The sequence below is a fragment of the Gallus gallus genome, chromosome 7 (genome assembly GCF_016699485.2).
Source record: "Gallus gallus isolate bGalGal1 chromosome 7, bGalGal1.mat.broiler.GRCg7b, whole genome shotgun sequence".
Lineage (NCBI taxonomy): Eukaryota > Metazoa > Chordata > Aves > Galliformes > Phasianidae > Gallus > Gallus gallus.
Window position 1 is genome coordinate 33072781 of NC_052538.1, and position 14023 is coordinate 33086803.

General features: G+C 40.3%; 1 long non-coding RNA gene across 1 annotated transcript; it reads left to right on the top strand.

The window, feature by feature from the left end:
- The first annotated feature begins 1257 nt into the window (after positions 1–1257).
- LOC121111263 lies at positions 1258–7760 on the top strand. The gene is made up of 4 exons (XR_006939927.1): positions 1258–1289; positions 2055–2189; positions 3276–3387; positions 7536–7760. It is a non-coding gene; the product is annotated as an uncharacterized LOC121111263 (long non-coding RNA).
- Positions 7761–14023: the final 6263 nt, after the last annotated feature.

Here is a 14023-nt window from a genome sequence, read left to right on the forward strand (position 1 = left end):
TCATACAGAAGGTTAACAGAGAAGGTCCAAACAAATGAATCCATGTGCATTTATCTGACAGTATTTCATATACAAATAACGAAAGCAGTACATTATCAATTCTCCGTAGTAAGAAGTATTCTTCATGTTTTTATAAAAAGTACTTAAGAGCTGACTTTGAAGAAAGACTTTGAAAACTTGCCAAACCTTCTTTGTATTTTGAAACTCCACATCAAGAAAGTAGTAAATAGTCATTGAGCGTAGGAAAAAGGAAACTATTAGCATTGTTTTCTTTGAAAGATAAAAAGAAAAATGCAGTGCAAAACTTCATAATCTCTGAAATGTGTATTTGTTATTTGAATCAATTTAAAACAATTGTCGCTATTAAGTTATGTTAGCCTGCCTACTGAACTGTATAAAATGGGTCTGTATCTGCTACTTTCACATACATGCGTTCCCCCCTTCTCATCTCCTTCTCCTTTTACAGGCTTAAGCATTTCCATTTAACTGCAGAGTTAGAATTTATATTAAGACTCCGCTCAAAAATTGCTACACTCTCTCTCCAATCCTCCTCAGTATTGTTTAACCTATATCCATCCCTCTAATGTACGGATATCTATCTTTGATTTCCATAAAGCAGATCTCCCTTTCTGGGCCCCATTTCCATTGTGTAGCAGTTCTTCGTAATGTGTCCAGATTTTATATATATATATATATATATATATTTTTTTTTTTTGAGGGGGTTGGGTAATTTTCAGCTAGCTCCTTGGCCATGTTTTGTGGTGCTGTTAGTTGGATTTGGTGCAGCATAATTTTAAAGTTGCTAATTGTCCCCAGAAGAACTGAGACCAGGTGCTTTCCAGAGATTGGGAAAAATAAAAAACATTTAATATCAAATACAGCCACATCTTTGAGTGAAACTACACATAGATTTATGCCATACACACACACTGCCTGGGAACAGGTATACTGCATGCTTTCACTGAGCACGAGAACTTTGGTATTGTTTAATTGTATGTGATCAACTAGCCAACTTGCCTTTTACCACTGATAATGCAGGTTGTACTTATGCATATATTAATTGCAAAGCCATTAAGCTGTCCCCTGTGTGAGGTAGTACTATGAGGAAATGCCTGTTCACTTCATCTTTAATAAGTTCACTATATGTTGAACTAAAAGGGGATCTAAACTGTGTGTAACCTGTGAGAAACAGAAGTGGAAGTTGGTACGTGAAGAAACATATGTCTGCCATGTAGAAATGGGATATTTTCCCATGTTCACTGTAGAAGTGACTGTAGGTTATAAAGTAGGTACGATAAAGAGCTTGAGTGGTTGGGTAGGCATATTGGTGTGTTTGGTAGCCAGCTATAAATACTGACCTCTTAAGAGGGATCATGCCTTTATATAGAAAATGTATATTTGTGGATGAGATAAAGGTAGGATTACAGTAAGGATTTTTTTGGCAGGAGATTCCGTGATTGTATTTCTTAAGAAGATAGTTGATGGATTAAATGATCATCTGAGATTTTCAGAGTTTGTAAAGACTTTCAGATTTACCGATTCATCATCTCTTGTCTCCATCTAATTATTACAAATCCCTTCTCTCTAAATATTTGTTGCTGCTGGATATTGACTTGTCTACTAGCCTTGTTCAAAGTATCTATGTGATTTTACAGTAAACTATCCAGAAAACGTAAAATAGATTCAGTTGTGATAAATGCTAAATGCATGAAAATATCTTACTGAAAAATACAAAAATTCTTCATGCTTCTCTACCTCCATTTTATTCATTGATAAAATGAATTCATTTTATGAATTCAACAGGCCATGTCTGGGCCTTCTGATGGCCTGTTCATGACCTTTCTTCTTGCAGGGAGATGATGAGTTGGCTTTGCTGGGGTGAGGTGATGTTCATCCAGCTCTGTTCATAGGGACAGTTCATTCCTTGCAGATGGGACAGGAGTAATGGTTGAGTTTCACATATATCATCCTGGCAGAACACTTTGAGGGAGAGCAGAAGTAGCCAAATGAATATAGGAGGATGCAAAAGCAGTTATTCTCATTTTTTCTAGCAGAAGATACATTCATTTTTCCCATCACCACCCTTGTCAACTTCCTCCTCCAGATCCTCTAAGATGACTTATCGTGGCTCTCTGAGATACAGCCTTCAAGACACCATACAGATTCAGGATGATGGCACCTTTCATAAGGTAAGACCTCCACAATATACTCTAATAGCATTTTCTCTGTTTTTAGGAGCAGAAGGGGCCCCCAGACCATGTTTACTTAGTCTCTGTGAAATGGCCCACTGCCTTCACATGCAAACCGGTGACACTGCAGCTTGATTAGCTTGCTAATTAAGATATTGTGTTAATATTAAAGTTGCACATACTTTTACCTCCAAAATTATTTTCTCAATTTGCTAGCAAATTTTCTTTGAAGTTAGGAGTGAAATTTTAGAAGTTGGGGTTTTGTTTGTTTGTTTGTTTGTTTTCCTAATAACCAGCATCAAACAGACATCCCCACAACAGATGAAGAGGATTGTCACATTTGTCTTCATGTCTAGGGTGATGATGCAAATGACTATTCAGCATTTCAATTACCCATTTGAATTTCCCCTGTGTATGGATGCTCAAAGGGTCTGTTTCAAGAGTTTGTCCCATACTGTCATTTTCACTGTGACATTAGGAGATATCTGATAGCCATGTAGGCTCATACAGACTTATTTTATCATCAGTGTGGGCTCTGTAAATGTTTAGCAAGCAGAACTTAGCTTAAAAGACACAGAATTTGAAGTTGTTGGAAATTTGAATAATTAAAGAAAGCAGTTCTTCATCAGAAGCCCGTTAGCATTGTCACATCTTCACAGAGCTGGATAGAAACAGTTTGAGTGTTCATAGAGCTAAAGTCTCTCTCTCTCTCTTTTATTTTTAAAGCAATGGCGCATGTCCATTCCTGGTAAAGATCAACCATGTGCACTTCTGTTAGGGATGACTTTTGGTCTATTCAGTTATTTAGTGATAATGTAAATTGCTCTTTATTCTTCTAAAGTACAGAATTAATACTGCCTTATTCTAGACAGTATTATTCCTGCAAGGAAGCAGAATTTCATCAAGTTGAACTTTTCTATTTGAAAGATTAAAGGAGAAGGCAGAAGGCCAAATTTTCCTCTGTTGTGTGAGTGTTGAGCTAGATGATCCATTGACATCAAAGAAATTGGGTTTACACTAGCCTAATCAAAACCAGAATTTCTCATGCAGATTTTCTATATATTTTTGTTAACTCTCAAAATATAGGACTGCAATAATCCTTCTGTTCCTGATGATGCATGAACTACAGTCCCAATGACAGTCACATTATAGTGGGCTATGGAGGAGCAGTTTGGATTGACTACATGAAAGTCCTCAGGTAACTGCAGTCCCAATGACTTACAGTGCACAGATGAGCTCATTGATTCATAAACTATTGCAACTGTGCCTTGTACTTCCTAGAAGCTTGCTGCTCATAGTTTTAAGGAAAAACCTTTGCTGAGTTTTTCAGCAAAGATATAGTTGTTGATGCTTTACTTTGGTTCAGCGTTATGAACACAAATTGCTCACCAATTCAACACATTAGTGTGGAAGAATTGCACCTTTGGCCTCCACAGTTTCGGGAAAGGGCCTCTGCCACAGGAGGGATGGATAGCAAGGGGGTGTCCCTGCATGATGCCTCCAGCCACCCCCACCCCACCCCACAGCCTCTGGGACATTCCCGCAGCCGCTATCCAGTGAAATCCCACGCCGGCAGGGTGACTCACATCAGAAGACATTCCAGAAAGAAGAATAATTATGCCATTGCTGGAATTGATGTAATGGTGTTTTTCAGCATGCTTTAATAGACATGAGTGATGTTTTGGCAGGCAATTGAAATAACCCTAGATATCTGATTGCATTAGTGACTGCTACCAAGGGCATCTCTGGAGAGAGGGACATTACTTAAGGTACTTCCTCTGTATTGTAACTTGCTGGGGCTAACTTTCAGTGTAGCATAGGATTCTTTTCTGAAGACAGACATATTGGAGAGCTTAACCACGACATATAACAAACTGAACTCTAAACATATACAGATTCCAAGAGACAGGCCTGTGTAAACAACATCATAATTCCCTGGGTTATGTGCTGTTTAAAATAACATTCAGCTATGCATTCACCTCAAAAGATTGCCACTTAGCAGCGTTGTTTCTTTTTGTAATCTTTATTGTTTAGGTTTATTATGGCTTTCATTTTTTTCCCCTGGAAAACATAAACAATTCCCCTTTTTCTGTGCCGGCTCATAGCCCTGTGATGCCCATGCCATAGCCAGCTGGGAGGGTAACGAATGAGGGCTCGATTGAGTCCAGGAGCCCCTCTTTCACCCAAAAGCAAGACTTTTTTCTCTCTGACCATCCGTGTTTTAACACCATGCTCCTTAGAATGGGCCTTCTTCTTATTAAGGCTTGCTACCGGCATTTATTGGTTGAAGTTGTGCTCTCGTTTAACACCCACACAGTCCCACTGAAGGCTTGTTGCCTTCACTTAGGCTATATGTTTAAAAAAAAAAAAAAAAAAACATAAAAGAAAAATCCCTGCATGCTGATGTCCATAGGGTGTTTTGCACAACACTGTCACTGAGTTGCTCTCCACAGGTAAATAGGTCTATTTCTTGGTCTGGCACGTTGATAAGCCTTCACACTTGGCTGGGGCTGAGGTGCATTTGTGCAAAGCCAGATTGTTTTAGTTAACATAATCAGTGAACTCACTGTTCTACCTGGATGTCTGGGAGAATTGCCAGGAGATTTCCCAACATTTCAATCAGACGCAGGGGCTATAAAGCTGTCAGTTTTCTTGTAGGCCAATTTGCCTTTGCCATGGTTCTAACATTCTGCTCATTTATAAAGAAATCAGCCCCACTCTTTCGGAGTAATATTTTATGCTGGTTTCAGTTTGAAGAAGAATGATTTCTTTTTCTTTCTTTCTCTCTCTTTTTTTTTTTTTTTTCCCAAGAATTATTTTGAAGATGCATTTTAATAAAGCATTTCCTGACAGAGAAAAATGCTTTGATTTAAGATTCTAAAAAAATCATATGTATTTTTTTAAAACATTAATATTCCATTTTTGTTCCCAGCATTGGAGCCAAGCGCCTTTCACATATTGCACCAGCCTCAAGTAAATCTGTTCTTAAACAAAGAAATGGAGCTACTCAGGTCAAATGTTCCGGGTAGTATTGGTCTGCGTAGTAATTACAATCAGAGATATGTTAAACTACCTGAAAATAATTCACTCCCACAGGACAAAAAGTATACCTACAAGTTTATGGTTTGCAGGTCATTGTCATCTACCCTACTTCCACCTGCTGTAATAAATTGTGATAAAATATCTACTACTGAGAACTTAAGGATTTTTTTTCCCCCAGGCTTGCAGTACTTACCACCTTGTGCCAGATTACATCATGTAACCTTCAACAATGTTGTGCTTTTTTTCTTTGTTGATGGAAGGCAGAGGAGCAGGGGACCACATCCTCTTGAAGTTTCTTTGATGTTCCCCACAGGAAGTGTTTCAGTATTTGGTCACTTGGATGTTTTTCAAGTATTTCCTTGTGGTCAGCACCTAGGACAACCAACTGCTACTTTTATGAGTTGGGTGATGGGAGAGGCTAACAGTTATACAATCTATATGCTATACAATCCCTGCTTCCAACTGCAGAGATGGTGCTGAGCAGACATACATTTCCCTCAGGGCATGTAGGCAGGGACATCCAACACATTTTCCCAGAGCAGTCTCAGTGGGTTCCTGGTTTTGAAATTTTGGAGGCCTGTGGGTCACATTTCTGGAGCACGTTGGTGCATCTGAGAGAGACAGTGCTCCCTGGATGGAAGAGCGGGAGATCAAACAAGATCAAGCATCACCTGCCATGGGAGAACCTTCTGGAGGCAGATATCCTGAGGACAGGCTGAGGTTTGCTGGACTTGGATCAGGTGTTGGGAGGCAGAAAAGAAGTTCGTTCAGATGGGACGTTAGGAAAAAATTCTTCACCACAGGAATGGTCAGGCACTGGAACAGGCCGCCTAGGGAGGTGGTGGAGTCACCGTCCCTGGAGGTATTCATGAAACATTTAGATGATGTACTAAGGGACATGGTTTAGTGGGGAAATATTGGTGGTAGTTGAATGGTTGGACTGAATGATCTTGGGGGTCTTTTCCAATCGTGGTGATTCTATGATTCTATGATTTCTGACAAAAATATCGAGCAGAAACAGTGTGTGCTTGTATCAGGAGTATATCAAGGCTTGACAAATTCACCTGTCAGGGCTTCACACAGCTGATTTATTTGCCAGGACAGGTGGAGAGCTGCCTAGGCTTATCCCTGAGCAAAGTGGCATGAGAAGAGTCACATTAAGGAACTTCTACACTGGTTGCAGCAGCAAAAGTGCAACGGCTACAGCTCTGCAAATTAGCACAGTTTTAAACCAGTTCCCAAGCACTGAAATTAAAAGCACTTAATACAGGAATCATATTCTCTAGCTAAGGCACAACGGGACTCTGGTGAATTTAGTTTATAATGTTTCCGCGTTGTAGCAGAAATTTGTCTTTCTGAGGCAATCAGGGGAGTTGCATTACAGCAGGACTTGCTGAGATTCGTGTTCATATCTAGTGACTGCAAGCATGTTAACTCTTTCATGTGAATTTATCTGCCAGAGACATGAATTCTCCTATACTGAATTATGGGGACCTCTGGAAAATAATGTTCTCTTCAAGGTGACTGGGACATAGGTAACAAAGTCTGCCTTATCCTCACTTCTTGGAGAAAAAAGATTTTTGCCATCTGAATTAATTTACATGAATTTATATGAATTAAGTTACATTGGGCCATCTCCTTTTGGGGTAATCTGTTGTAACTTAAAGAAATAAGCAACACTCAAGTTCCAGTGTCTTGTCTCAGCTAACAACCAGATTCATGAACATTTAAATCAAGAATGCAATTTTTGGGAGTTTACTATTCTCCAGAAGAATTAAAATAGACTTGCATTAATTTTCTTTTTCTACTGGAAATGACATGGTGAGACAACAGACATTTTTTCTCTTCTCTCCAGTGCATGAAGAGCAGTTGTTGACAAACCCACCACAGCGCCACATATTGTAATGAGATAGCAGAGAATATGACTGCCATGCTCATTGCTGATTCATCACTTGATGATCAGGAGAGCTTTTTTCCATCAATGCCTGATTTCTGTATTATCAGGAAAGGGGCAAGGTCTTTGATGTTTTGTAACATTCTTCAGCACTACTGGAAAACTACTTGTTTTCTTCATTTTCAAGGGTACGTCAGTGGTTTATAATTGATCTATAGCAGATCTTCTGGATTTAACCTTAGGTCATACATAAAATATTAAATATGGTCATTATAGAAACTATGCAATTTTTGAAAACTGTATAGACGTTAGCCTCTATGTCTTAGACGAATTCCAGTTTTGGTAATTAAGTTTTGCCTGCATTCATTTTCCGTGCAATTTTAATTGGTCACAATATGTTTCATTTCCAGTGCAACGTGATGGTGTGTTGTCCTGTGCTGTGAAGAGTTAACACGTGCTGTGGTAGAGGTTGTCACACTGCAGTGGTAAGTGAATTTGCTATGAAAATTGAAGAAACCAGTGCAGAAAAATGCCAAATCATCTTGAAATAAAGTACAAAATTTGCCAGTGGTTTTGGCGCACAAGGTGGTGGATGCTGTAAAATATAGAATTAATTTAATGCCACCCAAGTTATCACAAGCAGATATTTGTAGAGTTCGAATAGATACAGTATAGGTAGATATGTCCTGGAGATGGAGTGAGCAAACCAAATTTTAGTCCTGTGCCCTCAAGGAGGAAGCATGGTTGATTCCTCCTATCAGGAAACCGACTGAATTGTAGCAACTCCTCTTTGCTGAGTTTCTGTAAGTTTCTATGTCTCTATGAGGATGCTTTTCACAGTGGTGTGCATAGGTTTGCCCCATTTTTTACTGTAGGATGCAAATGGAGACTTTGCTGTTACCATGAAAAAGATAAGCTACAAGGTAAACTACAACAGCCCTACTTTTCTCTTGGTTGATTTGGCTCTGTCACTGGGATGGTGGCACATGTAACTTGCTGGAAGATGAGCACAATGAAGGAGGGCTGGTGTTAATCCTTTACAGACCTTGTTCCATGTTGAGGAGGAGAGGTTTTCCTGAGCACTGGGAGTAGCGTGGTTTGTTTAAACATTTATTATGGATTGCATACTAAGGATGAAACGTACTTTGGGTTTTTGTATTTGGCTGTTGAGTATTGTCATTAACACTAAGCTGTCTCTGATTTAAGGAATCTGAGTCAATTATCTGAGGCTGAGGTCCATTAGCAAGGATGTGTCCATCTGTAGGAAATTTTATAGGTCACCTAGCTTATATATTTACTTTTCTACTCTCAACGATAAAAACAGATGCAAAATGTTCACAAAGTCTGAAATAATATATATGAGAAAGAGCATACAAGTACCATTTTTCACTTAACAGCATTCCTTGAAGTTGTTTACATTGATATATATCAATAAAATCAAAAGCTGGGTGTTTTCCTTCATTCTCTCCTTTGTAAAAGCATCTATATTTGTTCCTTTTGAAAAGAGCTGGCACCAGAGAGAATGATTGAAATCCCAAAGCTGACAGAATTTGACCCTGACGAGGGTAGAGAAGCTTGGCTGAACCCAGCAAAGAAATGAGATCCATGGGATGTGTAGGGGACTACTGCTCAGCAGTCACACTAACAGCTGCCCTGGGACAGCCTGAGTGTGCCTGGGGACATGGGTGTTGCAAAGGTGAGGAGGTCTTGGGGAGTCTCAAGTATATCAAGTGCTCCAAGACATCTCCTCCATTACAACTTGCTCACCCTGATGTTGGGTCTGGAAACCTGGCCAACACAACCAGCACAAAGGGAACTTTGGGTTGGTTTGCTGACAGATGCCCAAAGGGGATCAGGAGGACCATGTGGACAGCCATGGGGATTTAAAGTGTTTAGGAGATAAACAGACAGCAAGAGATGGCATAGGTTAGAGAGAGCGGAGATGTGCTCTGACAGCAGTATGGGGAGCAAAGGCTGCTCAGGCTGGACAGGAAGAGTCCTCGGTCCTGAGTGATCCTCAGCATCTCTCAGAGAGGTTCAGCCCAAGTCCTCTGACTTGCCACTTACCCATTGTAAAGTGTTAAACATGAATTCACATTACAATGCAAAATATTCTGTAGAATCAAAGCCTTGATAAAGAAATTATTGTGCATTAAGTACAGGGAGGTGATCAATAGGGAGTTATTCCATAAAAATCTGAGCAGAGAACATTCTACCTTTTAAGGTCGTTGATGAATATCCACAGAGGACTCTTGGTTTGTTTATGCTGAGGATCCCAAGTGTGGCAGCGCTTTCCTGAATAATGTAACTTTCCCTGTGGAGCATGCACCTTATCCGTGATTATGTTTCTGTAATTAAAATTATACTTGCTAGTTAGCTGATGCTTTATTTATGTAAAGGGGTAAACAGACAGACATCCTCCAGAATATTTGAGGATAATCTGTGAGGATTTTTGCTCCCATCTGTAGCCTTCCTCCTGGAATTTAGTTTTCATGCTGTAATCTGAGTACCACTTTAGGTCATTCAAAAACATTTATTATCTTATTAAATGGAACTACCTTCATTGCTCCTGCATCAAGTTTTATGGCAATAAAACCAAAAAGCATTGTGAGCAATGCTATGCTTTGTAGGTTAAAGCAATGTGAATGTCATATTTAACTTTGTGTTCAGAAAAGTAACAAGAAGCCTATCCCTCCCTCCCTCCCTCCCTCCCTCCCTTCCTTCTTTCCTTCCTTCCTTCCTTCCTTCCTTCCTTCCTTCCTTCCTTCCTTCCTTCCTTCCTTCCTTCCTTCCTTCCTTCCTTCCTTCCTTCCTTCCTTCCTTCCTTCCTTCCTTCCTTCCTTCCTTCCTTCCTTCCTTCCTTCCTTCCTTCCTTCCTTCCTTCCTTCCCTCCTTCCCTCCTTCCTTCCCTCCTTCTTCCCTCCCTCCCTCCTTCCCTCCCTTCCTTCCTTGCTTCCTTCCTTGCTTCCTTCCTTCCTTCCTTGCTTCCATACTCAGTACTACTTTTTGACATGGTGTACCATGCTGGTAAAATGGACATCACACACACTGTCCCATTCCCTTGAGAGCATTCCTGAGATGGCTTTGGCACAGAGAACAGCCACAAAGAGCCTCACGTGGTTGGCTCTTCAGAAGAAATCTTCCCATTCTGTGCTGTATTGAAATTAATTAGAAAATTTTTTACTGCCCAGGTTTTTTTTTTCTTTTTTCTTTTTTTTTTTTGAGTCTATTTTAATGCAGTGAGGTGGAGTGTCTGGTGAGCACAAGTTTTTGATTTGACTTCATGACCTGTGCGTTGTAAGCATTTATTTGACTCTCCAACCCCTTTTTTGTTGCACCTCATGTCCAAATTTGTAATCTTTTAGCTATTATATGAGTACATTATGACTGTACCCAATGATTAATTTGGGTTAATAATTTTGTCTGGTACAGATGGTAAAAAGGAGTGACTGCAGCTGACTATACATGGTTAACATTAGATTGGGATGGGTTTGGAGAGCAAATTGTTGTGTGCCTCTTCACCTACCAAGAAACAGCTTTTCCATGAAAAGACAGAGCAAGGCTGTATTTTTAGGAACAATCTGTTTTCTGTCTGTAATTAATATGTTCTGGATTGTTTGGCTACTTTGATCGGTGTATCACAAACTGGCCTTTCATGTTCAAACCTACTGTGGGGACGTCCTGTAATAGCTCTTTTTGAAACCTTTAAGAACAGGCCCTGTAAATCATTGTGGGTTTGAGTAACTCTCTAGTGCTGCCAAAACCATGCCAGGTTACTGTAACGCACTGATGAGCTATCACTGGGTAGAAAATGAATCCTCGCTTCACACCTCACTGGTGTAAATCCTGTTCCAATTTTAAAAGCACCTTGTTATAACAGTGTTGGACAGAGGGATTCTTGAGGCTAAGTGACATTTACAGCCCATGATACTAGTGTATCTGCTCTGTGTATCCATCAGCATTTGGCATTTAAGAAAATCTGCTCATCCTTGCATTGCCTGTTAAACACTCACTCTATTAGCAAAAAAAAAAAAAAAAAAAAGGAAGAAAACCCGCCTCTTTGCAGTTGAGCTTTTAATGGGCAAAAAAAGGGGACAGCTTGACTGCAATGGAGTGAAACCAGCCCCAAATGACCTCAGGCAAATGTACACCTGGAAGCAAAAGGTGGGTTAAAAGTCAATTTTCTGTCCACGAGCTAATGCTGGAATCACTTGCTCTCCTTAGCGTGCACAGCTGTATTATCCCAGGGCAGTTCTTTGGCTCTGTGTGAATTCACACATCTGTCAGATCACTTGGAGATCCACAGGCAGAACATAGCGCTGGGGAACATTGTGTGGATTTGGGATGTTTCCTGCAGTTTGCTTGGAAAGCCCAGAATGATGACTGGATTGTGTTCCTGCCATCCCTGCTCACCCTCACACCCATGCCCGTTGCTTTCTCTGCTCCAAGGAACAGGACAAAAGCAGTTCTGTGCCTACAGGTGATTTTAGGCTGTGCTTTAGAACTTCCTGCTTAATTCAAAAATACATTTCTAAGTCAAAACTGCATTGTTGATTTCAAAATGCTTGTGCACTCCCTCTGGTTTATTCCAAACAGCATCCCCAGGGTTGTTTGGAATACTGCTAAGAGTTACAGGTTTGTCTGTCTTGGTTTTCAGCTAGCATTAGGCTATGATTGCTGACAAGTGAGCCAGGGCTTCAGCCACGGATCACCTTCCTTTCCTTTTCTCCGTCTTCCTATATTGCTTCAATCATTTCTATTTCTCGTCCTTTCCCTGGATTAGCATGCTGTTGTTTACCTCCTGATTTATTCCATGCTTTCTAAACTGTGGGCATTTCCCATGTCATCTCAAGGTGCTCTGCTTGGCAGAAGGTGAAGATCTCTCTTCTGGAGCTCAGCCCTGACTGACCATAAGTTAGGGTCACCTAGTTACCCGCAGAGTAAGTGGAAAAGCAAATGTTCCTCCTGTTTCTGGCTAAATATTTTTACCTCTTCACAACATGGTTGGTTTGTACCCCTCTTGCCTCTAACATATGTCCTAGATTACTACCATGTATTTTAGTGCATTTTGGGATGCCATTTATGTGTGCTACTATGTAAAATATGGTTGTGTTTTTCAAGTGGCAAATCATTTTTCATCCTATTTAATTCATAACCCCGGGACAAGCAAAAAGAATGCAACTTTTCTTTAATTTTTGTAGAGTTGAGTGTACACAGTAGAGCAGCAATGGCTTTCCTTGCTTGTGGAGCTGCGGTACAGTGTCCAGTACGAGACTTGAGGCAGATATTCTTGCTTTGATGGCTTTTGGGGCAGGCTGAGCAATGGTGTATCTCAGAGTGAAGTTGGCACAGCTTCCAGGCCTGGGGTTAAGTTGCTCAGTTTGGTTCAGTTGGTAATTAATAAAAGCAATGGCCAATTTGACTTGATACCATGTGTCTGTCTGTATGGAACCTGGCACACACAAGCCCAGTAAGCTGGGCAACAAGTTTTGTTGGTGTGCATGTTATTCTGGGGACCTGGAAGTGTGTGACATGTCAGTGAAAGAGAAGAAGCACCCTGGCTCCAGCCAAGGGGTTGCAAAGATGGCTAGAGATGCACCTTCTGTAGCTTACAGATTTGTAGGAGACAGGTCCATCTGAGTTCCAGGGCAGCATCTTGGCAGCTGGCTCGTCTCGTAAAGCCAGAAGGAGCCACCAACGTTTTGGTGAAGACTTCCCCCACCTCTCCGAAGAGGAACATCTGCTCCTTAGCATGCTGCTCATTTCTGTGGCAGGACTCCAGTTGCTCTTCCAACGTGGAGCTCGGCAATAGTAGCGCTGGTGTCTGAGCTCTGGAACAAACCGAGTGGTTTGCGTGTGCTTCTGTGTGCCATGAGTTATTCCTAATGCTTGTTTATAATAATGGGCATTCATTATTTTGAGAGTGCCTTTTTGCTCGGGAATCATCACAGTACGTGCTGTAAATGCATCTTGACAATAGTTTGCTTCTGTGTATTATGGACTCATAATACGTATTTATTTGTGTGTATAAAACTGTAATACCAAACGCATAGGAAAAAAAAAAAACAAAAATCCTTAGGAAATTGCATGAACAGTAGTTCCATTTAAAATATCATATCTTGGCCAATTTTGTTATGTCCAAATATCCTAGTCACATTGTAGACTAAGAGCCTGCCAAATTTCACTTAAAAACACAGCCAATTTTTAAGTTACAGAAGCACAAAGAGCAGGGGAATGTTCTTTTTTAGGACTCCTCTAACTTAAACAAAAATTATAAGGTTTTTATTGTTTTAAATGCGAGGGGGAAAAAAAATGGTTTGCTGCAGCTCAGCCTGGATCACACTGCAGAACGCAGCTTTTGGCTGTCTGCACGGCCAGAGCGTGCTGCTTAAAGCAAGTTGATTTGCTTGTTAGAAGTTCAAAGCCCATGTAAAAGTACATCTATTAGTAAATATGAGTCAGTGAGACGATTTTTTATTAATGGCATCTAGTTGCTTTGCTTTTGCTTTTTTTTTCCTCCCTCAAAGCAGAGGAGTTCTCCCATTGGGCTGTTAGCGAGAGAGGTTTTTCCCACCGTCTGCTGTTCTGAACTGGGGTCCTTGCGGATGCTTTATCTTGCTCTTTTCGGATTGTAACAGGATATGCTGCCTTCCTCACAGCGCAGTACAGAGAAAGCTTTCCACAACGTAAAGCAAGAAATACTGACAGCGTTTTGCTCCTATCAGTGGTGGTCAGGAACTACTATTAAAATGCCTTAAAGGAAAATGAATGATATTTGAATAGCAGGCATCACAGCAAATGTTTGCATGATATATTTTATTTTATTATTTTATTTTATTTTATTTTATTTTATTCTATTTTATTTTATTTTATTTTATTTTATTTTATTCTATCTAAG